Below are 25,946 nucleotides of genomic sequence, written 5' to 3'. Positions count from 1 at the left end.
TAAGTATTGTGGGTACTCACGTGCAAACAAGAGCACAGCCCTCACCATGCAAGTGGGTTTGGTTTACCAAAGGCCATTTGGTCCATGTGCATGTCCTCCTTGTTCCACAAGGAGTAGGATATCTATGAGGATAGGTCTATGTCCATATTCTCCTGGTTCTGCAAGGAGTAGAATACCTGTGACGATAGGTCTGTGTCCATATCCTCCTTGTTCTATGAAGGGAACCTCTGGAGTCAGAGGATTCTCCAAGTAACACTGCAGAACAAACAGCACAAAGCAAAAAGACTAAAACAGCTATCATACAGAATCAAAAAACTGTCATAGACTAAACCCCATCCTCAGTTACAGTGATATCCTCTCTCCATCATCTCTTGCTTCAAATCATGTGAAGTATCAAAGAAACATTTTCTCACCCAAATGGAATATCATTTTCCTTAGAAAGGAACTAAATCCAATGAATTAAACATTATCATTCATAACAACAAAGGGAAATTAGTATCCTCTCTTACTTTCTTCTTCAGCAGGGCAAGGTGGGGACTTCACCCCAGACAGACAATTGAAATAGCTCCCATAGGTATTTCCTACACCACTCCTTCAGAGGGACCATATTAAAAATAAACTAATGCTGTAGACAGCTTTGGAAAATGACTTCAATGGTATTTATTGCTTTGATAGGGTCAGTGCACAGTATGTGCATGTTGCCTTTTAAACATATGTTTCAGGCAAAGAATCAAAGCTAATTTCAGTGTGTGAAAAGCAAGCAGATTTCATTACTGATTGTGACTTTAACTTCAAAATGATAAGGATGCTGGATGTAGGTTCTCAAAACTGAATGTCCAAATGGGAATTTATGATGTAGAACTTCAGCTTTATCATCCATTGGCTTCAATACTGAAAGAAGAAAGAAATTCTTTGCTAGCAGGAATCTCACAGTTAACCCATAAGCCAGCTGCCTATTTTCGCTTCTCCTCTAATTCTCCCTGCAGCTATTTCCTCTCTGCAACATGTTAAAGCAAGAATGGCCATTGGCACTAACCATTTTTGGCATCCAAGTAGTGGATATGAAAGAGATCTGGAATTTTTTCTACGACCACAATACAGCCCCGCTTTGACTCCTTGCAGAAGTGTCAGCAGAATTCATAACAAACTCAATACAATCTGAGTCACAAAGTGTAGTAAAAGGCCTGCTACTAAGTCTTTTTTTTTTTTCTTAATGAGGATTCTTCTCATATTAAGACATCAGATATAGCTCCCAACTTCAGGTGGCCACCCGTAGTAGCTTTTCCTACAAAGTGTATGGAAGGAGGTGGACCTGAAGAATTATTAAAAGGCTGCAGGCATAAGCAGCAACAAGTGAACGATGCAGGGTTTTCCCCATATTCTGCAGAAAATCAGTCTCGGGGTAGATTATCACCAGCAGCAAAAGCCAGAAGGTGTAAACCTATAGCCTGAAGACAGACCTCTATACCAGGTTTAGATACCTAAAGGAACCACTCTTTCCACAAGATACCTTGAGTAATATTTAACTTTAAAAGCAAATGTAATTCATTCACTACTGAAGATAAAGAGTTTAGATATCTGTAAAAGTGCTTAAATGTATAATTAACATGTATAAAGATGCACATACATATTAAATTAACAAGTATATATACATATGTATATATGTATACATGCTTATGTATACTGCTGAATCAAGAATAAAAAGAACCTAATTTGCACAGTGGGTAAGCACCACATCTTCACTTTGAGTCAAAGAAAAGTGCAAGATTTTGAAAATAATCAACCTTTTTTTTTTTTTTTTTTTTTTTTTAATGCTCCTGCCTACAGATACAGATGTTCACTGACTGTTTTTTTAGGCTTTGTCCAGGTCTGTGTAACAGCACCACACTTCCCTAGGTTCAAATGACACCTTTGAAACAACTGAAGCAGTAAATCACGCCTCTTTATTATCATCTCAACAAGAATGATAACAACCTCCTCTGCTTGGTGAAATACCCATGGGAATTTCACCCGATTACATGAGGATAACATATCTTTCATGACTTTAGCTGGCTGTCTACCATTTCCATTGTATACTTGGTAGTCAGTCACAAAGGACACAATCCACTGAAGGAAAATGTATAGATGAGGGGTTAGCCATTTCAAGAGTGGAGAAAGGGAGGTAGAAATCGAAGGAAGAAAGGAAAGGATGACACAGTGCAATTGCTCAGCTTAGGAGCACAGCTGCTTAAACAACTGAATAGCAATCAATGGGTTAGTATTCAATCCAAGTTTAGATCACACTGAAATCTATTAGAATACTGCATATAATGAATGACTCTTACTTATTTGGTATTCTGTCTTGGAATTAATCAGCTCAGTTGTTATGCAGCAAAAATAAATAAATAAATAAATAAATCCAGTCGGGTAGACAGGCCCAAAAACATAAAAAACAACCACCTTGATTTCCCTGGTGGTTAACAGCCTGACAGTACTCAACAGCAGACGCTGAAATTGAACACTTTGATAAAACAATGCAAGTTAGAGATTTTTCAGCTGTTGGGGCAACAGCCCAGTTGGTGTGTGTGTGTGCAGCTTGTCCCATCCCCTCCCTTGCAGTACTCGTAGGGTTGTACCATCTGCTGGAGCACAATTCAGAGGTAGCTTTAAAATGATGATGGCTCTGGGAAATGATAATCACTGGGTCATAGAAAGCTGTACTGCAGCGTATAAATAAGATAACTGAAAGTGCTGAGCAGGGCATGTTTGCATTATGAAATGTATTTTCCTTTTTCCTGTAAAAAACCTGTCTTGAAAGCATGGGGAATGCAGCAGGATTGAAAACCAGAAGGAAAGCAACACTGCCCCAGAAGCTGCATAAAGGAGGAGGGGGATGGAGGAATGGTAAGCTGTAGTATTATTGACAGAGAAATGATAAAAGAGGAAGGAATTCAACAGTTACATCTATTTCGCTTGGTGCAATGGAATGAGATCAAAGGCTTACTTTCACATTAGCCCAGAATAATGCATACTCTATAAATGATGCAAAGCTAGGCCACATTCCCAAGATGTGACAATGCCTCAAGATGCCCCTCTGCTAAGTTCAGGTCAAGGCAACAGGCTCCTGCATATGGAATTCTTTTTCAAAGCACACAAACATAGCTAAACCATTGGGAGTGGAGACCAACAACACTCAGGATGGGTGTGATGTTCTCCATTGGCTGCTACATTTCCACAGGCAGTATTGCAAATTTAGGCAATTTTCATTTACTTGCAGATTTTTTTTTTCTGTTGCTTCTGATATTTCAAAGCACCCAAAACTGTCCACCCAAGAACAAAGAGAAGCTCAGTCTGAGAAACCGTGTTTGGTTTTGTTAGAAAAACAAGTACTGTAGAGGAGAGCATCAGAAGATGCTCAACTCACATTCCAGAGATGAGGCTCAACCCCTGCTCTGCACTGACAGCCTCTGTGACCTGGATCAGTTCATTCGGGACAGTCCCTTTAAGGACTTCAGAGCAAGAGCAATGCCAAGTGCTTCTTAAAAACCCTTAATTCTTAATTCTTTTTGTGAGATGTGTTTGTCAAAGCCACCTAAAAATTCAGATCTGGTTGCACCTTGGTTTCTGTGCCATCTAGGTGTTTCGGATTACTTAACGAAAATACTATCAGGACACATTCATCTCTAAATTCCTTGAGGAAAACTTAATCTCTGGGACTCTGTTTTCCATTAGATAAATGGAGATGAACAATTACTTTCCCTCACCTGTCACGGCTTGGTTAGCGCAGGGATGCGTTGCCATACCAACAGCAGCCCAGCCCGGCAGCAGGACAGGGTGGAAGCATGGAGGTGCAGGCTTCCCAGGACAAGAAAAAACCCTCCTCACTGTCCCTGCCTCCCTCCCTCCCTCCCTTCCCAGCTCCCTCTTCCTGGAAGAGAAGCAGTTTCTCTTTGTGAGAGAGCACAAAGGGGAAGAAAGAAAAGGAATTGTCCATCAAGCTCAGCAGAGCCTTGGGGGCTTTCAGCAGAGGATGCCACAGCCGATGAGGAGCGAGAGGCATACCGAAGGCTGACCTTAAGAGGACACTTCAACCCCAGCTACACCAAGCTGCTGACAGTGGCCCCCAGCCTGTGAAGAACAAGTGGCACCAAAAAGCTCGCCGACGTGCTCCCACGGGGAAATTAACTGTATAATGCCAAACCCATGTCCTGTCCCAGACACCCTTCTCAGGATACCCACACCACAAAGGGACTGGCTCTGAGCACAGTGCACAAGCTGCTTATGAGAGGAGATTGCCAAGAATACAAGAGCAAGCCACAGAAATGGCCCAACTAAAGGCAGACACAATAGAGCTGTGTTTATAATTTGTATATATATAAGTGTGTGTGTGTGTATACATTAACTAATAGTGTAGAAGAAACAAAATAGGAACTTCTACTCACCTTTTCTCATGGTATAATAACAAGAAGAGTGTAAACTAAAAGGGAGCAACTCAATACTACTACGATGTTATCACACAGTATAGCCCATAGCATACTCCAGAGCACACCACCCCACTGAGACCATGTGTTCCATCAAACTCAAAACCAGAACCAGAGGTCCTTGAATATCTAGAGGTACAATTACCCATTAAAACTAAGCATGCCTTGAGGAAAAACAAAAATACCTGAGGTGCAGAAGAAGAAGAAACATCCATTCATTGGAAGGAAAAACAAGTCATGCGTGGAATAAAGAACCTTCATGTAAATGCTGGGACATCTACACGAAGCATTTGAATGAGAAAGACCAGCTCTTTATGGACTTGGATCCGTATCAGTCTTTGCAGACAAGGAGATGCCAAAGTGGGTGCCATGGAGCAGCAAGGTGAGAGGAGTGAGGAGAAAATGGAGGTGGGTGATATCAGGACTATTGCTGCAGTTTAGGGCCCCCCACTAGCTGCAACAGAGTTTTCAATGATTCTGTGCTAACGAGCAGAGCCATAAACCACAGCCCTGCATGGCAGCAGGGCAGTCAGGTCTGCAGGAGGCTGGTGAATGAAAACCCAGCCTTCCAGCCCTGATGGAATTTGGGGAGAGACAGCCATGTGGCTGCTCAGGCTGGGTAGCACTGCTGCTGGGGTACAGCTTGACAGCACTTTTACAGTAATGCTGCCAGGACCCCCGCACTGTAAGGGGCTGGCCACAACATCCAGTGTGCAATGCCACTCATAGCACATGGGGATCATCTCCTGTCTGAGCTGAGCTCTGCTGCACAAGCCAGGGAGAAGGACTTCTTCCTAATTACAGAGGCCATTACTGAAGTTTCCCTCTCACACTCATGAAAGTCAAGCCCAAGGCAGCAAAAGCCATGCTCTGGTTGTGACTGATCAGACTTTCTTGTGGGCAGCATAACTCACTCACAGAAAGCAAGTCCTGTCAGCCCCAGCTCCAACCTGAGCTCTAATTGCAGCTAGGTTCAGTGGCCCTGTGGGACCAATCCATCCCCATCGGCTCTCTGGGTGGGACCATTCAGGAAGCTCTTTCTCTTCTTTTGCCCTTCTCTTCTACCATAGCCAACACATCTCTCCACCTCCTCCTTGCTCCTCACAACGCTCTCTCTTCAGGTCCCTATGATTTAAGGTGTTTTCCATTCCACTGTCTTTCATTCACCTTGCAAACATCCTCCCATTTTTCCAGGTTCTTGACCTACAAGACCTATCTGGCACATTTCTCCATCCTCCTTCCCTTGTGTCCCACTGCCTTAGCTGCCCTTATATTTAGACTGCAATGACGACAAGGAGTGAAGGAGTCTAACACAGGTAATGCAGTGAGAGTTAGGTCCACAGAAAAATAAAATTATACTCCTAAGTACCTTTTTGGACTGGACATCTAATCATGGTTGGTCCTTTTGACCTGAAGACTCTCTCCTACCCTACTCACACCCCTATCAGAAAGACTTCTGCATGCATAAACATCCACCTCTTGGAAACCCCTGGAGCTCTGATGTGAAAGGTGAGTTCAGTGTTTTCTTTGAGATCTTTTTATTGGAATGGTTGTACCACTTTTAGAAACTAACCTTCCTGAGAACTCTGAAGTTTGGGTGTCTGGGAACACATCCACTTCCAAAAATTCATCATGAATGTGGAAAAAAAATTGGATTTTTTGAACTACGTTGCTGGCCAAGGAGATTGTAGGGATGAACTAGATGAGCAGATGTAGAGCAGGCATAGAGTCCTGCTGTTCTTGGTGCAGCCACGTTTAAGCGAAATCCCTTCAGCAGAAATAATGAAATGGACATCTATGACAGCATCTGGAAGCTATTCCTGGATATACTTCAACAAGAGCAAATGCATTAGGGTGGATGAGTTGTATTACGGGAAGAGGCAGCAGCCGAGAGAGAGGTGGGAGAGCATGGAGGCCTCAGTTAGGGGGAAAGTACGAGAAGGAAGAAAGAACAGCAGCAGCCAGCCCCACAGACAAAATGGGGAAGAGCTGCTGCAAGTCACACTGTTCGTAACCACACCAGCCTGCTAGATTTTATTTCTGTGCAGGAATTACACTGGTAGCACAGCTGCTATTCTCCGGACTTAAAAAACTGAATTGTTAATTTAAAATGAGGGGGAGTAAAATATTGTAATAATGAATGAAAATAGAATGTTCTTGATCAAGCACCATTATCAAGAGGGATGAATGGTTAAACAGCAGCTCTAGCTATATCAGGACAACTTCTGCCTCCATTTTTTCTCCCTCCTCACTATTGTGGGTTTAGGAAATAATAGTTATGAAGTTTTTCTATGAGTGGCATTAACTGCTGTTTTGTATTGATGCAAAAATATAATAGATTAATACTTTGTCACTGCATTTTCTTTAGCTACACTTTTAAATATCAATAAAAGCTTTAAGGATGTACACCAGGTAATTACTTTCTTGGAAAGTCCATAGAGTTCCTATGCTCTTATGCTACAGCACGAGCAACAAAAGAAAGGTTATAGACCCAAACAGTTTCTGATGTAAAAGCTCATTTTTCCTCCACCTTTTCAAAGTAAAAAATATCTTTGGGAAGTAAAAAAATAGCAATTATTCTGCCAAAGCCAAAGGAAAGTTCCTCAGTGGAGATGAGAATCAGTCCTCCAGCTTTCTCATCTCCTCACTTTCTCACAGGCATGCCAGAGACACACAACACAGGAAAGGCCACACATCAATTTGCAGTAATTTCAACACAACTGCAGGTCCCATCCTCACCTCTCCATGGAAATGCACTTTCTGCACAACACAGGGTGGTCTGATGACCTTTACAACACACCAGCTAGCTTTGGGCTCACGTTTACAGCCCCACCACCATCAGCAGAGAGCGATTTCACGCTTTACAGCACCAAGGGCCAAACCACAGCCTTCTTGCTCCACATACAGGCCTAATGGTTTCCATGGGACATAACCCAGGTTTGCCTGATACTGTTTTCTGTGCAACCATGCTAGTCTTTTCTTGAACGAAACGCTCCTGAATGATTTTGATTTGCACGGTGTGTCCCCCCCAAAGGCTCTCACATCGCTGCTCTGCACCAAAGATAGGGATCTGAACGCAACACAGAACTTCAGAGGATGTGCAAAGCAGTGCTCCTCACTTTGTCTTTTATCCCTGGGAGTGACACATCCCAGTGCTCAGCCTGCCTTTTCCACCGGACGTGGTGAAGACTTGGAAGGCATCCTTGGCATTGTTTTTCCGTATCTCTGGCAAATGTGTTCCATCACACACAGAATGCTCTTTTTATTGATCACAGCTTTTATTGATTTATAGCTGTCTGCATTAACTGCTTGGGTTATCTGCTGGCTCACTAACAGAGAGGGTCAAAATCTTGCAGTTTCTCTTTATACTGCAGCTACAAAAAATTACTAGCATCAGTGGATGCGGTCCTTTACTTTTAGTGGTCTCAATTAAATTGGTTATGGTCACATCCCAAGCTGAAGGTATAGGTGGAGAGGTCTTAGTACTAGCACAGCAGTGTTTGAACCGAAAATGTTTGGCCTTGGAAACTGTTCTTATCCAAAAACAAGCCCTTGTTTGATGGGAAGACACATCAGGAGGTCTCTTCTACTGTCCACACATGGAAACAAGGGGGTTTCAACTCCAGAAAAGGAAAAGAAATCCAGAAAAGGAAAGAAAACAAAAAAAAAAGTTTGTGCTGAAAATCTAACCAACAATTTCATAGCTAGCATTTTATACTCATACCTGTAAAGCTGAGGACTTTTCTTTCTTTGGCATGAGGGCCCATGGTACCAGCTCCCCACACAGATGGCTCCTATAAATATGCTGTAAGGTTCGTGGTAAACCTGGATGCTCCAGTCCCTCGAAAGGTGCCTCCTTCCCACACAGACCAACTTTTCAGGGTGCACAGAAGTGTCAGCAAAGGGCTACTCCAAGCAGGAGGGATGCAACGTGCACAAACTGCCGTCGTCGTGCACCCATTCAGCAGGATCCTACATTCCAAAAGCTTGAAACCCCCTGCACGAGGAACAACGCTCTCAGCCCCTCATGCAGCCTTGCATACAGAGATGTCCCTCATCTTCGCCTTTGTGTCACGAGCCTTGGGCTAAGTGACTGGGTCTGGCCAACCTCTTCCTGCTCTTCAGACACTTCAGGCTGTATCTGGTACTCCAGCAGGCGAGTCTTGCTCCTGCTTCATGTACGAGACAGATTCAGAGTTAAATCCTCCAAGCGTCCATCTTGTACAGAGTATCCGTCCTCTTTTGCAGCACTCCTGCATGTAGGAAGCTGGCACCATGAGTCCCACTATACACTAAGCTTTTAACAGCCCTCATGGTAGCCTTTTGTACTTAGAAGAATTACAGCATCTGAACCTTTTAAACTCTGTCTGCCGAGTCATCTCAAAATATATTAAAGAAACTTTAGAATTAAGATTACCCATCCAACAGTTAATAATTAACTGAAAAATCCAGAAAAAAAAAAAATCAGCAAAAATATACTTCTATATAGATATATAAATAAAGTGGCAGTGTATATATATGAAATACGACATATATTCACATACAGCCTCTAGGCTGAAATGGGTAGAAAACAACAGGCTCTCAGAAGCAAAGAGGTTATTTGCCTTTTTAGGGTGAAGTGTGCTCTGATGACCACTTCACTTTTCCACAATAGAAGATTCAAATGAATCCTCAGCCAGATGCTCTCCTCCCACGAAGCACTGACTTCTGGGATGTCATCTAAAGTCCACCTCATCAGCACAAAGATATTTAGCAATTACTGCAGGCTTTGAAACCAGCATAAGCCTGTCTCAAAACAAGCCTTTGGAAATCAGCTCATGCACCTGAGCCAAGTTTTGTCTTCTTTGTGTCTCTGTTTTTAAATAGCGGTTATCTTAGACCTCTAGATGCGTAAGTAGGAACTCATTTTAATCTGGCCTTATTTTAGAAGTGCTGAGCACTTTCAGGGCTAGGTAGCAGCTGGGAGCAATTCAGTCAGCATCTGACCTTGAAAACCGTGGTCCTTACAAGTGGACTTGGCTGATTCTGCTTGTACGTGAACCCCACCACAAGCATGGTCAAACACATGGATGCTGCTCAGCATGGCTGCACCATGGCAGCTGTTGTGTATCAAAAGGTATCATGCAGAGCAACATTGCTCCCACAGTGACAAAGGGAGGCTGTTCAATTTTCACTTGCCCCACTTTCACACGGCAGAAACCCAGTCTGTTCACATGTACCATTCTTGATTTTATATTACCATAGCTAACAGGAGAATCAGGACAAAAAGCTGCTCAGGACTTTGTCCTCAGAAAATAAAAGGTAAGTGTGCTTGGAATGTGGGCATGTTTACAATTCCTTTCGGATTACCACAGTGCTGTGTTTGTAGCACTTTACAGATACATGTCCTCACTCCTCAGACTGGTTCTAGCTGATCCATATAATGTATGCAGAAGGCTTGGTTCTACCAAATAGAAATAGAAATGAAGATTTGCTGTGGGAAAATATATATTTTTTTCCCTGTGAATATTAATCATTTCAGCTTTGATAGTGAAGTGATATGAGTAAAAAAGCCAAGAATTGCTCCAGGGCTCCACACAGATGACTATTGTAGCAAAGACATTTGCTGGAGATAACACTGCTTAAGCTCAGAATCATTATACAGTACACAGTTAACTCAAATCAACCTGCTTGCTCCCCAAGTTTTAAACAGAATTAATGTGACATCCCAGCTGAAGCTGGAACTCAGTAATTCAGAAAATAAAAGTGTCAAATTAAAGCAAGTTCCATATGTGTTTTAATCTTAAATGGCAAAAAGAAAGCCATAATGCCAGATGATAGGAGAGCAATATGGTCCCGATACACTGTTCATCTCCTTAACAGCTTTAAATAATGTTTGGTATGTTTTGCAGCAAGAAAAGCAAGGGGATTGCTCTAAAAATTTCCATGGATGAGATGAAGGTCATCATTCTTTTTGCCTGAAAAGTCAAAATAGATGTTGGACCAACTACTATGTGTCACTTGAATATGGTGGTCATCTTTAAAAGATTTCCATAGTATGATAAAAATCTTTACATTTTAAACTGAATAATAAATAAATAAAAACAACAACAACAAAAACAACTTCCATTAAAAAATTAATATATTAATGCCTTTCTTTGGGAAATGGACAGCCATTTTTCTAAGGGGAAACATATGTTACTCCATCAGAACTTTCCTTCTAATCTTCATTATGCTATAATAATATTTTAAGGTTGCATGAGGTCACCGTTCTTAAGGGCAACACTTGAAAAAGACTAGTTCGCAGGGTAAGTAGACAAAGGAAATTTGGACCTTTCAAGCAGATTCAGACCGAGGTAGACAGAGGCTGTAAGTCTGACACCCAGGTATCCAGAACATCTGTGGGAGAAGAGAAAACCAACAGCGTGCATCAGCCTTCTTCCACTGACTTCAGTGCACACTTACGCCTCAGGCAGGTAGATGATGACTGCTTCCACTGGAAAAGATGAAAGACACCAAAGTGCAACCAACAGAATGTGCATTAGCCATTGGTGTATGCCTTCTGTGCACTGTGTGAGAAAGCACTAATGGGTAATTGAAGACGGATGGTCAAAATGTGCACTAACAACTGACTATTGCACCTAGCTGGAAGGACCGACTGCTAATGGAATAAGAGCAATACTGTAAGTTATTTCAAACAAATAGTGAATTCAAAAAACACCCTTCCACCTTGTAAAAAAATACACAGCCAAATAAACAAAAAAACCCACCAACACACACACACAAACCACAGCTCCAAGTAACATTAAAAAAAAAAAGTTTGTTTTATTCAGACCAATTCTTACCATTTTCTCCTTCTTCTATATCATTGTCAGTCTCACAGGTCATTTTCTCTGTCTCCTTTTACCTCACCATCTTTCTTTCTCCTGCTAATTTACTGTAACAGAAGCAGCAGCAGGGTTTTCCTATTCATCAGTGAAGAAGTCTGAGCTATGCACCTCTGGGAACTGATGCATATTTACAATATCATCAGGAAGGCTCAGCCACCACGTTGGTTTGGACAGTTTGTGCTCTTGACAAACCCAAACTAATCAAACAGCACTACTTAAAGCTTCAAAACATAAGAATTTTCCAAGATTTACCTGACCTGTAATTCCTGGGGAGGTTTTAAAAAGGGGGAGAAGAAGTAATCCTGAAAACGAAAAATGCTTTGGAAACTTCTCATTTTCAGAACCCGTGCATTACAAGAAATAAATGCTAACAATATGTAAGGTATAACACAAAAAAGGATCACACAAAGGCATAATAAGACTGATAAGAGGAATCACAAAAAGAGAGAGCAGTATCTTCTTACACATATATGAAATCTTTCACTTTGAAAAAAATTACAGCCTACAGGTAAAACTCCACTAGCTTGTGCTAGTATGAAATTAATTTTGACCTAGTTTTTATGTTACATTATAATACATAATATGAAATTAAAAAGTCAAAACATAAAATTTTTATCCTGCCTTTTGAAGCACCGATACATTTCATTCTGACAACATGAGGACATTTTGATATTTGTCAGAAGTTTTTGATTTGTTCTTCTTCCGCCATCCCAAAATGAAACTGGATGAACCTATCAAGACTTCAAGACAGATGAAAAATGTAATGATGTTACGATAAGTTCTCCAGAAGTGATACTGCACAGGCAGCTGATGAAGGCAGTATGTAACAGCAGAAACAGGAACAGAGCCAGGATACCAAGTCTGGATTTCTAAGCTCTGCTATGGATCACTTTAACAAGTGATCTGGACCTCATTAGATATATCACGCTGACTATGTTTATACGTACTGCCTGGAATCAGATGATTGTATCTGAAAAATCACAGAGAGTTACAGGTAAAGAAGATCCTGCCTCAGCTAACGCCTAAAGTTTTTGGTTTTGTTTTTAGGGTAGAAAGCCCAAAAGCTCAACCCTGAGCTATCATAAAACTAGAGCAGCAACACAGACATGAAGATCTGTACTTGACATGTATATGCAACAGACAAATGCCACCCTTAATCTGCATTTCCCATAAAGGAGCACCAGGTTAAATTACATAGGTAGGCTTAACCTCACGAGAAGCATCTTCCAACAAAAGAAGAACAGATGAGGAAAGCATATAAAACAATAAGAACAGCATTAAAAAAGTGCAGTAACAAAAATGACATTGAGAAAAAATGATAATCCCACCAATAAATGGTAGCTGGGGCACAGGGTTAATGGTGTAGATTCCTTTTTTCAACAGTGACAGTAGTTCTACTAAGATTTTGGTATGGTAGCTTTCTTTGGTAAGTCAAGTGTTTCTTTTTTTATTTTTTATTTTTAATTTTTGGAAATAATATGGAAGAAAAATTCTTTCTATGGGCAAAGTAAGGAACATTTTTCCATAAGCACTCCACAGGACAATAACAACTTGGTACCAGTATCTTTAGGATCCAGTGCTTCACATGGTAGAATTACAAACACAAAATAGCTGTACACAGCACAGCACAACTGAACATACTCCTGGCATGGTCCACATTCGCATTACATCAGCTCTCATCAGTTACAACTGCACGTTCATATGACCTCAAGCAGGCCATCAGCTCCTCTCAGACAGACTTTCTTTAGACGGACAACTCATTTTACCTCCCAGATTTGTTCCAGTTCCTAGAAGTCTGGTGAGCCTTCCCTGCTACATGTTGAAATCCCTTTGCATCTCAGAGAGTGACTGCTAAGATGGTGATGACAGGCAGTCTTTACTGTAAAGGGCACAAATACACCACATCCCAGGTTTCCAACCAGACTTCTCTCTTCTCTGCTCTACTCTCTGCATCCCAGTCACACAGTAAGACCCACCTCTGGGCTCTGGCACACTGAGATGCATGATTTCCACCTCCAGCAATTAATGCTTAACAAAAAAACAGCAGCCACAACAACTCTGTACCAAGATCTAAGACCACCAGTTACTGCCTTGTTAGTGTATGCTTTCTAGAGCGACCAACCTACTTCATACCAACAGTGTGGTATGCATCTGTTAAAGAAATATTTTACTGCACAAGCTCTGGATGGATTTCTGACATGGGGAAAAAAAATGCAAGGAAAGCCAAAATAAACATTGGTTTGATTATTTTAAGATGTATCTCTTACTGAAGCATGTGTAAATAAATCTCACCCAAGACACAAGAAGGTGGAGTTACACTGGGGAATGCCTTTGGCTGGTCTTAGGAAGGCTGCTAGGAATAATCAGAAATCAACTATTTTTTAATGACCTGTGCATTCCCTCCACCTTCCACTTTTCCTAAGATGGTGCTGAGCTACTACATGCAGTGCAGCAGCAGAGAAAGGAAGGATTTTTTTACAATACATTTGAAAAAAAAAAAAAAAGGCACCAGTACCGTTGTGTGTCAATACTCACCCGAATGTGCCCATTTGATATTTTACTGACAGAACTGAAAATATGTTTGAATTTCAAACTTGTCGAGATGGCTAAGATGCAGGGATTATTTTCCCCTGAGGGCAGATAAACAAGACGGATGGGCTAAACTCCGAATCGCCTAATGATCAAAATGCAAGGTAAGCTGTCATAGAGAAGGCTCTTCTCATCCTTGCTGACAGCATGAATTCTGCTGAATTATTTCTAGTCTTTCTGATTAATGGGCACAGTGACTAATTAGTTCATGAATCTTGCTCACAAATGGCACTTTGATGGCTGCCTAATGTTCGCTTTGAAAGAAAGACCCCACCGACGTCAGATGGAGATGTGCTCTCCAACAAAACCTGTCCCTGGACGATCCCACAACTGGCAGTGGGTATGCAGTGGGTGTGCAGATGCAGCCTGCCCTGGTGTTGGAGTTGCAGCCCTGGTTTGGACCTCCAATGCCCTATGCCCCACCAGGCAGGGGCAAGTGAGGCTACACCCAGCCTTTCTCTCCAGCCTGAGAGCTTCCGTGCCGCAGATCTGGTGTTACTCCAGTAACTGCAGTAAGGAACCAACACATTTCCTCATGTACAGAATCAACGAGGACTGTAATGTTCTCTCTCTCAAAGGGCGAGAGCATTGCACCCTGGAAAAGACAAAATGTGGTGCTAGGAGCTGTATGTTGCTGTTCCACATCATGTCGCTGCTTCCAGAGGGAATTAGCCCAACCACTGGTCTTCAGCCACGAGGGCAGGGAGGAAAACTATGACAACGTATAGCAACACCACGTTGCCCTCAGAGAAGAAGGAAGGACACACATTGTGCCCAGACAAGTTTCTGCTTGTCTAACGACTCAAGGCATACTTCACTGCACTGGGTGTAAGAAGGGTTCCTTGGTTAACGCTTTGGAGAATGACTCATTAAAAAGAGAACTACTTGACCAACCTGTTACTCCCGTTTTCTGCTTCTCTTCTTGCCTTGAAGAACACTAGAACCAGTCCTCTTCATCGCTACATCAGCAAGTCTTATGTGAGTTTTTAGATCCCATTGTTATCTATAAATGCTCCCAGCTACCGAATGATGGGGTTAGAGCCTGTACCTACAGCAAAGGACACAGGCTTTGCCTTATTAGTTTTTCTGAGATACCGGTAGTATGTTAGCATTTCATCTTAACCCATCACAACATTTGGGGATTTTGTTTGCTTTTGTCCAGCACCAAAACTGAAGTGTGATGCCAAGCAGAACTTTCTCTACTAAGATAGGAATATTCAGTGTCTTGTTTGTTGGCCTGATGAATGCTATTTCTCCAGAAGACAGCATAAAATCCTATGTAATTAATTGGTTTTATCTGATTAACCCTGAGCATATTGAAATCAGTCACAAAAATGGAAAGGCCAAACCTTGTGGCTTTTCTCTCCCCTGTGGTCCAGGATCAACATACATAAGCCATCTGTAATTGAGGCCAAGCAGTGATCTCCCTTCTTTCAAGAGGTGTAAAGCACCATTCTGTTTTGCTATCAAGTCACAGACTTCACTTTTGTCTTTCCCTCAGTTCATATAAGAGCAGACCCTAACCTGGGAGAGGTTTGCAACCCACAGTGCTGCTTCTCCATGAGGTTTTCCATGTGAGGACCCATCTGCTGGGGACAACTGCAATGGTAGCTCCTGCCAAGAAAGACAGATGCATACAGTGAGGAAACAGTGTCCTGGACTGTAACTTTACAGTCACACAAGTATCTGTTAGTCTGCTAAGCTACTGGAAGACTTTCTTTACAACCTTACCACAAGCTATTATCTATGCCAAGATTAGCACCACTGAGATCAGAGGTCCATTCACCATTCAAAGGGTACGCACAGAGAATTCTCCAGTTGAGACATAGCTGGCTCCATTTTCTTTTACGCTAAAATGAGAAAAACACAGATATGGCCTCATCCACAAAGACTGCCACTGAGTACATGACTGACAAAATCCAGCCCCCAAAATGGCTTATATGACAGTGATCTTCTATTTTCATCACCTGAAGAAAAAGAAAAAAATGTGCATGACCATTCAGAACAAAATGTTCTTGAGCCCAAAAATCAGCTCTGAAAAAAGAAAAACAAATTATAATAGCTGTTTAGCTTCCACTTCAGCAACCCTACCAGGTGTTGCTTTTGCTGGTTTTTGCTGTGGTAGCCCAGTGCAACTGAGTAGCTGTGTCAGGTTTTGATACTGAATTTCATGCAAGTTTATTTCCTTTATGTGGTTAGCAAGTCCTCCAGGTTCCTACCTATGACTTGCAAATAGTACTGGAAGGAACCATTCTGACAGCCCAGAGAAAGACCATCCACTCCAGGTATGCCCAGGTGATTTATGAAAAGGGAAGCCTTTGCAAAATGACTGAAGCCCTTCTGTTAGCTAGCCACCAACATATCTGCACTTACAAAATGTCAAAGCAAAACTCAAACCAAAGGTGTTTTCCAGCATTTGAATCTGGCTAGGTAACTGCTAGCATGCTGAAGAGTCTTGGTATGAAAAAACTCTATTGCAGCCAAGAGAATTAGAGACTAGTGGAAGCATGCATTATTCAGCTCAGTTCTGTTCCGATGACTTGTTCAGCTTGGTGGCTGTATTGCAAAAGGTAAACAGGTTTCTACCCATAATCTTGTTGTCTCTGAGCAGCAATCCATCTGTCTCTCATTTACAGTACCGTCTAGTGGTGTGTCTTCTTACACAGGTGACACCCCCTTCAGATACTATTTTAATACCATTGAAGACAGACAAAACCCCAGATTTGCCTAAGTAAATTTAAAGGAGCTATTTAAAGATAAAGATGTAGCAAAGCTGAAGTTAATACAGTAAAGATTTCTCAGGAGGGTTCTTAAACGGAGAAATTACTGAGGAAGAAAATAATTCACTAGAAAGTGCTACCAAATAAAATGAAGTATAGCAGCTTCTAGTTATGACACTCCAGTAGGGGATATATGCATATAAAGGTATCTTGGTACATTTCATTCCTGAGAGGCTCCAGTCTACTACAGGCAGATTTAAGTTTGACTCTAGTCTTTGATAAAAATATCTAATGCTCAATTTAGAAACTTCTCAGGAGCCTGAAGCTTGTGCTGTGTTTCAGCACCTAGAAGACAGAGAAGTCCGTACTTCATGGGATAAAGGTGCTGAGAAACGGTCAGCAGGGCAACACCTGGAAACTCAAAAAGCCTGGGGTGCCATGATCTGGGAATCTAAGTACCATGCAGGGATTTTGCATACTGCAAACTCTGTTATGAAGATGAACGTTATTTGCCCTCTCTTAAAGAGGTAATTACCCATGCCATTCAGAGTCCCTTGTACAAAGAAATGGCTATTGCGAACCAGTTTTTCAAGTCTAACAAATAGATCACCTCCTGAGGCTACACAGATTGTATTGTTAACTAACCGAGAGTCTCCTTGACAAAGAAGACCTATAGCTATAAAAACAAGGTGGTTCTCACTGGCCATTTGAGCTTAAGAGTGAAAAGACAGAAGAAAAACTGACTTCAGAAATGTGAGGAGACTTCACCCCGGTAGAATCATGCCTGAGCAAGAATATTGAGGAAGAGGACAGATCCTGGACTGATTAAAAAGGTCTGATCAAAGCCCAAAGAACACTCAGAGCAATGCCAAAGTGAAGCAAGGTTAAGCATATGCAGATGTTTCACTGTTCAGTCTCAATCTGTACATGACCTCTTGGACTATCTGAAGTAGAGAGTAAGTGTGTCTAAAAGGCTTTGTGATGCCTACTTGTTACATGCCTGGGAAGGTAAACAGTAAATGAAAAACACATGCAAAGGCAGAGCACTGGAAGAGAACACACTTAAACAGCATGGGTGCCTCCAGATGCCAGCCGTGGTCCGCAGGCAGCTGGGGGTTCTGGCCCTATATCTGAGCACAGAAGGGATCAACTGCCTACATGAAGAAAGCAGTAGAAAAAATGCACCAACAGCCTAGAGAAAAGGAGGGAAACTTCCTAACGCACTGCACGTGGCTGGTGTGACATAAAGACAGCACAGCCATTTTGTGACTAGCAGCTGTGCGTCCAGGAGGGCCACCAAGCTGAGAGAAAACAGTCTGGCTTGAAAATGACACCCTATCTATCCATGGCAACTGCTGGATCCTGGCAACCCAGCGTACCTGGCACAAAACCTTGTTGTGAGGAGGTGCACGGCATTTAGTGGAGCTGTGCTTCTCTGCCACGTAGTCTCCCACCAACGCAGTATTCCTGCACTCCCCAATTTTCACTGGTAAAATTTTACAAAGAGCGGACTCAAGATTATGAGCAGAGTCTGTAGACTATACCCTTGGTCTCCACAGCCCCAGGTACCTAGCAGACTGCCTGGTTCTCCAACACTTTTTTTCTCAGGCGAGTCATCTACATGTGCAGGGATGCTCCCTGCACGCACATCAGAACCACCTTCAGAGCAAACACATAAATGGGCAAAATCCTGCCTCAGCCCTCAGCCTCCCTGTGCCCAGAACTGTCCTCTGACCTTGCCACCACCATCACCTGCACACAGTGCAGGGATCAATATGGAATCCTCTTTAAAACCCCACACCAACAACCTTGTGAATTTTTCTCTTTGAAAAGAAAACTAGATAACTGCACACAATGAGTACTAATCACAGCACTTAAGGTACTTCTGGAAGATTGCAAAGTAATAAAGGATGGGGGGGGGGGGATTAAAAAAAAACTGAGTAAGGCAAACCTCTCCTGGTTTCCCTGTCCTTCTTCTGTCTTGTCACTGTTGAATACAAACTGTAAGGTACAAAGGATGTCCAGTAGTCTCCATCTGCACAGCACCTAGCACAATAGAGTGAAATTTCAATCAGACCCTCTAGGTGTTCAAGCAAGAAAAGCAGTCTGTACCAAATGATAAATACATGAAGCAGCAATTACTATTTCCACAGATATCTCATGGGGAGGAAATACTTTGCAAGCTCCATATGCATTCAGTCCTTCATGTTAATAACTCATCTACTGCTAACTTCCTTCACTTTAAAAACATTAAAATGAATTGGAAAAAAAAACCAGCTAGATGGGTCATTTTATGGTGCACAGCTTGTGAGATAACAGTAATACAGAAAGTAGTAAAGATCATTAAAAAGACTACATCAACTTCTGTCAAACTTAAACCACCAGAAAATCACTCAGTTTTCATAAGACAGGTATTCAGCATTCTTTCAAAAAGTAGGTCCTTTTAAAAGACTTAAAGTATTTTTAGACCAAGATCCCCACACATCAGTAGTCTCTTCAGAAAGTATTTTAGACCTCTCATTTTTTGTTCTTCTATTCTGCAAGAAGCAAGGAGAAGACCTGAAGCATCTTCTATTAATACACAACCTCAGGATTATTTTTACTTATAGACAACTATTTTAGGAAAGCTTTATGCAATACTTAGGCCAGATCATTATTTGCAAGCATTTATCTGCAGTTTGTTCTAAGTACACACCAAGGACAGACAGCTCTTAATATTTACTAACCAAAGAATTGTCTTCATCATTGCCCCATAAAAAGTCACAAAAACCTGAAGATGGTGTGGCTGAGGACACAACCTTTGCTGAAATGTGGGTCAGAAATTAAGAGGATTTTTTTTTTGCCTTATTTTTTTTTCTGTTTGTTTGTTTGTTTTGACAAAAGTAGGAGGGGAGAACTGGTGCACAGGAGAAATGTGTTCTGGGAGAAGCAGACCAGAATCTCCCATGCAGATATCCCACCACTTGGTGTCATTATGGGAAACTATCTGTCCAGCTATACTGTCTAACAACCATCAATAAATCAAACGTGGGCCAGGAACGAGCCAATACCCTCTGACCAACCTTATGCATGAGGGAAAGCTAAATAACATTCAAGAAACTGCAAGTTTAACAAAGCAAGTTGTTCTACACTTAAAAAAAATTAAAAAAAAAAAAAGGAACATTTGCAATAAAATTCTTCATACCGCCTTAATCCAAAACACATTTGTCTCTTATGAGAGCTCCACAAGACACTATTGCAGCTTTAAGCCAAGCCCAATAGAGGAAGAGAAGCCATTGAGTCGTATACCACAGTTCACCCATCCAAAAGAAAGGAATAAAATCCATGCCAAGTTTGTTTTGACCAGACACAAGTAACTGGAGTCTAAAACTGTACCATGCTGGCAGTTAGACTTGAGACAGGAAAGCTTCACACCTTAAATATTGGTTCCAGCCCAGACCACAGTGCAGCTGCTGAAGAAGCTGTACTATTCACTGGTTGTCTGGTGAGGCAGGTTGGGGGCCTCAGTCGCACTTCTTGTGTCTCACTGTCAGGAAGTCCCCATCCAGGAGAGGAGCAGCCAGCCTCCGTGGTGCCAGCACCAAGCCCCAGCTGAGCAGGCTGATGGAAAGTGTCAAGATGGGGTGAGGGGAAAGCAGAGGCAGCACCTCTGCTTCTTCAGCAAACCAGCAGGCAATACTGCCCAGCTAAAGTCTCTTATCAGGAGAGGAAAAAAAAAAAAAAGAGGGTGGGCTTTTTGATGGTGGTTTGTTTTTTGTTTGGTTGGGGTTTTTTGTGTGGTTTTTTTTTCCTTCTTTCAGCTTAGAAAGAATTGTGTTTCCAAACTGCCATGACAAAAACCTCAGTGTCTTTTAATGTAGTTAGAAGCAGGCTTGTACAATTCAGCCGTGATCATATCCTCTTCCAGGTGCCTATTAGAGAACAAAATACATGGGAGATTGCTGTACACGCGGAAAGAAAGTTTAAAAAATTCATATACGTGTATAAAATACAGAACATATCAACTATATATAATATTTATTGACATATCTATGAGTTACTAAGCATCATTGAGAAAAAAAAGGTTTTAAATATCCAAATGCAAATATCCTAAACCGCAGACAACTGAGGTTTTCCTCATGTCTAATTCTTAACTAAAGCATTTCAGAACATGATTGAGGTATAATATCTTCCCTCACAAAGGCTGTGTATTAAATTCCTCACTGGCAAAGGAATTTTTATGGAAGGTTAATGCTTCCTGTAACATTTATCCTGGATACTGTGGCTTCTCAAATAATTTTGTGGGCTTTATTTCCTGCACTGTTATAAAGCTTTATCTTCACTGTAATAGCTTTACAAATACCACATCTTCTGCCAATATAAAGACAGCACTTATTTCTCAGTCCCACCACACAGGTTAATTAAAGACAAAAACCAACTTACAATAATATGTAGAGTGGACATAAAACCTAGAGAGCACAGAATAACCAAGCTGAGGTTGCCATAGCCAATGCTCCATTGACTTACACAGTCAAAACCCTGTTCCCTATGACTTTGATTAAACCTGGAGTGACCACCTTTCAGCCTGGGACCTACTGCCCAGAAGAGGTATTTGCTCACCTGCAGTGACGAGCAGGTCATTTGTATAAAACAAAAATTCTGGTGGTCGGGGCTCTCCAGTCTCCGCAGAGTCACCAGACATGCACTGGGAGAAGTTCCTCACCAGAAAACATGTGTAAATGGCAAAATAACATCAATTGCACTAATTGGGGATTCGGTTGTTGTGTAAAATGAGTGCAGCTGGCATGCTGAGGTGTCAGACAGGGCTGTAGCAGAATAGCAACTAAGAGTAGAGTATAAAACATAGCAAGAAGCGTGCATACAACTCCGTCTTGTACCCTCACTCTCGCTGCCATTTGGAGTTAGGTTTTTAAGCATGCTGCCATTTTAGCAGGCAGAACTAGGGCCTCCAGCCTGCTAATATCTGTGACATCTGACGAGACACAGACCCCTGTGAAGCCCTGCTCCATGACACAACTATCCCTGTGCTGCACGCCTCACCTGATGTACTGAGCAAGGCTGTGGGGAGGGCATGCATGCCATGGGCAGTGATGAATGAGGCCAGCCACACAGGCATTTTTGGCATGTGGAGAGAAGAGCTTTGCAGGAATCAGCTTGGCATGCTTTTGGTTTGAAAAAATAAAAAAATAAAAAAAAAAAAAACACACATACAATAGCACATACACATACAAACGTGTGTCTTTGACTTCCCTCATACATTCATCTTTAGCATCAGCAGTACAGTGACTGTGCCAATATCCTCCAAAGTGCCTAGCAGCCCCATTAGGCCAGCTTCAATCCAGTCCTGTTAACAAGAGGCTCCACAGCTGGGGCATCCTCCCTTCTCAAACCCATGCAATGGATGCCAAGTCTAAGCATCTTGTGCCACCACCATGAAATGTTTCATAGCACTTGCCAGCACTTGCCCCACAAGGAAGGTCTGTGCAGTCAGAGCTGGTTCAGCATGGGGCTTTGGGGAACCTAAAAGCACATCCCATTGCCTACTGGGAGACGACTGATGAGACAGGGGTGGGTTCTTCCCAGCAGTGCCAGGCAGGAGGGCAAGGGGCAGTGGCATCAGCTGTAACTGGAGAGGTTCAGGCTGGAGATAGGGATGGCTACTATTATCCTTTCAGAAACACAAGTAAAAATGCAAATGAATTTCAAATGCGCCAGTGAGGTCCAATATCTGAACAGAGGCTCAGGTCATTAGGGAAAAAAAAAAAAGTCAGTTAAAATTTCTTTACAACTAATGCCTATTATCAGTAAAAGTAATAATAATAGTAACAAGAAGAAAAAGAAAGCACACCCAACAAAATCTTGAGCCAAATAGTTCCTCAGTTACACTGACACCGTCCAATAAAAGTTTTGACTCAGAGCTGAATTAGCCCCACTCTGTCTAATTAATACCTGTCATAAAAGTGGAATCATTGCACCCTACATGCAAGTGGATTTGATTACAAACCCTGCAGTCACTTGTTTTCCTTATTTTTCCTGCAGGTGGAGGTTTCTGAATAGCATCACTACAGTGCAGGTTAGAAGGCGACTCACTGGACCAATAGCCAAGAAAGGAAATACTGCTTCTCATCAGGTTGCATTCCTAAAATTCACCACATTTCAAGCAGCTTTTAAAAAATTATACTTTCGTTGGAAGGGACTAAGGAACAAAAATAAGTCTCTATCATTTTGTAAAAAGTCTCCACTGGCAGAAGATGTGGACATTTGGTTTAATCCTGAGGGTTTTTTTTAAATCAAGACGTCACTCTGGGAAGAGTCTGGTTTTGACCCAGTTTCCACAAACAGTACAGAAACCTGGGCTGATCTAGGTTAAATACAAAGAGGGTCATTGTTTTAAAAGTAAAATGACACAGTGCAACCAGGAGTAACTCCATGTACAGCACCACAGAAGCAGTACAAATGAGCTAACAGTAGGACAAACAGGTGCTTGGTAATGGGTGTTGCAATCTGTCTCCTTCAGCAGTACCAAAGACCTGACGTAAAGGAGGAGGGGGCACCTACCAGGGTTGCTACAAAGTCGGCTTTACTGCTACTGCCTTTATGACAACAATATAAAGTAACTCCCACAACACAGTGAAGATAAGCTCTTTAAAGAAAATATAAAAGCATTAGCTTGGCAGTTCATCCGAACCTCATCATGCATCGTAGACATTTTTGAAGTTTAACAAAGAAAAGCACATCATTAAAGAATACTGCTCTATCACCATTCTTATGCAAATCCTTTCAGATAGTTGGGTGGAAAATTCCATCTAACACGCAGTGAGAAATAAATGTTGCAGGGTGGAAATTTCAGCTATACCAAGTGCATCTATCACTTGTATAATCCAAACTACTGTATGTGCCCTGACTACAGAATTAGTATTGATCCATTCACCATGTAAACATCAAGTACTTTCTATTATTACTTGAAATAGCATGCTATCACAATTTCTATTTCCTCCCTCTATCTTAAATAGAAGTATTGCACATTAGCTCTTCCCTTCATGTACTTTTTTGCACAGCTATCTAACTACAGTGTTCAAGGCTGTGCTGGGTTTCCTGCAGACATCTGCAGTATTACCATCAAAGTACTTTATTTTCAAGTCATCTCTGATGGAAGGCAATACAACTCTCATTTACACTGAAACCTGTTACTGTGGTTTCTCTTGGTAAAACACACAGAGTCCTTTGTTTTAAGATTTCTGTTGTGACTACCATTATGAAGGACTACATCAAATAGCTCTTCCCAAATGTTTCCGAAACCCACACACCTCTCGTGAGTACCACTAAGACAAGAGTGGACTGTGAGAGTCCAGATAGCTACTTCATCTCAGCACACACAAGCCAAATAAATAAATAAAACCACGGCTTCCATCTTAACTGTCTCAATAAAAAAAGCTGATGTGGCTCAAACTTAGCATTGGGAAGTGCTGGGAGATGCTTGGAAGCGTGGTGTGTTTCACCTGTTAGAATCTCTCTTTGTCTCTGAGCAGAGTGAAAAAATTTAAATGGAATGATAAAATTTTAGGCTTGGGAGATGATCCTGAAATCTGGAGACTTCAGCAAGACAGCAGTGCTAATTTGGAGCTGTGTGGCACGTTGGCTGTTCCTGCAGCATGCCACCACCCACGCTCTTTGCATGACGGGTGCTGGGTCACACCATCAGCAGCGTTTCACTCATTATTCAGTGCAAAAGGAAGTGTCTTCAGCCCATACAGCTGCTAGAGTCTAAGAAGAATTTGATTCAAAGGTAATTTAAGGATTGCAAGTGAGACTCCTTCCCAAAAGAATGAACACACTTTGGAGCCCAAATGTCACAGCAGCCTCAGTGGAAGCTGAGTCCCCAGTGTTCGTAATGGTTTGAAAATTCCCATCTGCAGCTTCTGAAAACATTCACACCTCCCTCCCCCTGATCTGTATTGGTGTCCCCATGTATAAATAATGCATCCTACTGAAACTCCAGTCACTGTTCAGGCTACTGCAAAAATAGAAATGCTGTGACACCCTATCCAGACAAAACCTACAAGAACCAGAGTCCTTCTAGGTAGCTGCAAAGAAAGCACGGTCTGTAGGCCAACAAGGAGGCATTACAGCTGAAAACATTTCATTGATAATGCCCTGCTGACTCCTTTCTGGAGCCATTGATTCGAGTCCCTGTCTGAGCTCAAACACTGTGCGTCAGATGGCTGAGATCATGTCTCCATGGCAGCCAGACCCCAAGCCATTTAAAGCTTTAAATGTCAAAGGAGACTTTGTGGACTGCATCAGGGAGTCCTGCAGCCTCCAGGAAGAACAGGCACATGTTGCCTAGAGCAAACCCCAATGCCTTCATTTACGTCTCTAAAATGAGAGTGGTGATAAAGACCTTGTGTAGTACTTCCAGAAAGGTCCACTGAGGAAGGTGAGGCAGGGAGGGGAAGTGGCATATGCCAGTGGTCTCCTTTGTTCTGTAGATGCAAAAAATGGTATGGTTTGCTGCACCAATGAAAAGTAGTGGGCACCTGTCCCTGATCACACAGAGTGCAAAAGTCCTGAGCCATGGCTGTGCACCTTCTGCACTGGGTGATCTTCTACCCCATGTAGACAAAAGAAACAGAGCCCAGTTGCTCAGGATTGCTTTTTGGACAAGCACACACAGCAGAAGCACCTGTGCTTTCCTGATCCCGACAACAGCAGCACAGCTCCACAAAGCATGCAGAAGAGATGAGTTTTCAATCTACTGCTCAGCTATGCTGTGGGCTACCAAAAGATGCACTCTCTTTCATCTCCCTAAGTGGAAAAAAAACAACACAGAAGGCCTAATAGACTAATAAGTACACTGCTTGAAAAGCCAATCGTCCCCAGAGAAGACACCGAAGATGAGAGGACCCTTTACCTCCAAGAGAAGAAGAGTGTATCTTCCAGATTTCCCTCCAACAGCACAATGAGGCCTCCGGCATCGCGGGTCACGGTAGTGCTTCTCACCACATTTTGGATGCAGGCTGCCTGATTCTGCAGCACACCGGAATGTCAGCTGCAATCAAAATTCCAGCAACTGAGCCCAGAAACATCTGGGCAGTCTCAAGCCACATAAAAGTGATGGGTGTAAGTAAAGTGTAAACATGACCGAGGAGGAGGAGAAGTACTCACAGCCTGTAGGTGCTGATGCACCCCTCTGTTACGGGCTCATTTTCCTCAGGACTTCAGTCCCTCCTGAAAGACCTGCATAGAAAATAAAGGAGACAGACTGTAGATGAGTGTGGTTCAGACATCATTCTTTTCAACTTTAGTGG

General features: G+C 42.2%; 1 long non-coding RNA gene across 1 annotated transcript in view; it reads right to left on the bottom strand.

Moving 5' to 3' along the window:
* LOC310890316 overlaps positions 1-20,838 on the bottom strand; it is a 36,391-nt gene extending 15,553 nt beyond the window's left edge. Inside the window, exons 1-6 of the long non-coding RNA XR_014577173.1 lie at positions 20,053-20,838; positions 18,590-18,684; positions 15,650-15,768; positions 14,813-15,532; positions 10,773-10,838; positions 8,185-8,629 (exon numbers count right to left, since the gene is read on the bottom strand). This is a non-coding gene — a long non-coding RNA (uncharacterized lncRNA). The remainder of the gene's footprint in view (positions 1-8,184; positions 8,630-10,772; positions 10,839-14,812; positions 15,533-15,649; positions 15,769-18,589; positions 18,685-20,052) is intronic.
* Between the last annotated feature and the right edge of the window lie 5,108 nt (positions 20,839-25,946).

Source organism: Anser anser (genome assembly GCF_964211835.1).
Source record: "Anser anser genome assembly, chromosome: Z".
Taxonomy (NCBI): Eukaryota; Metazoa; Chordata; class Aves; order Anseriformes; family Anatidae; genus Anser; species Anser anser.
This window is presented reverse-complemented; position numbering and strand designations above follow the sequence as displayed.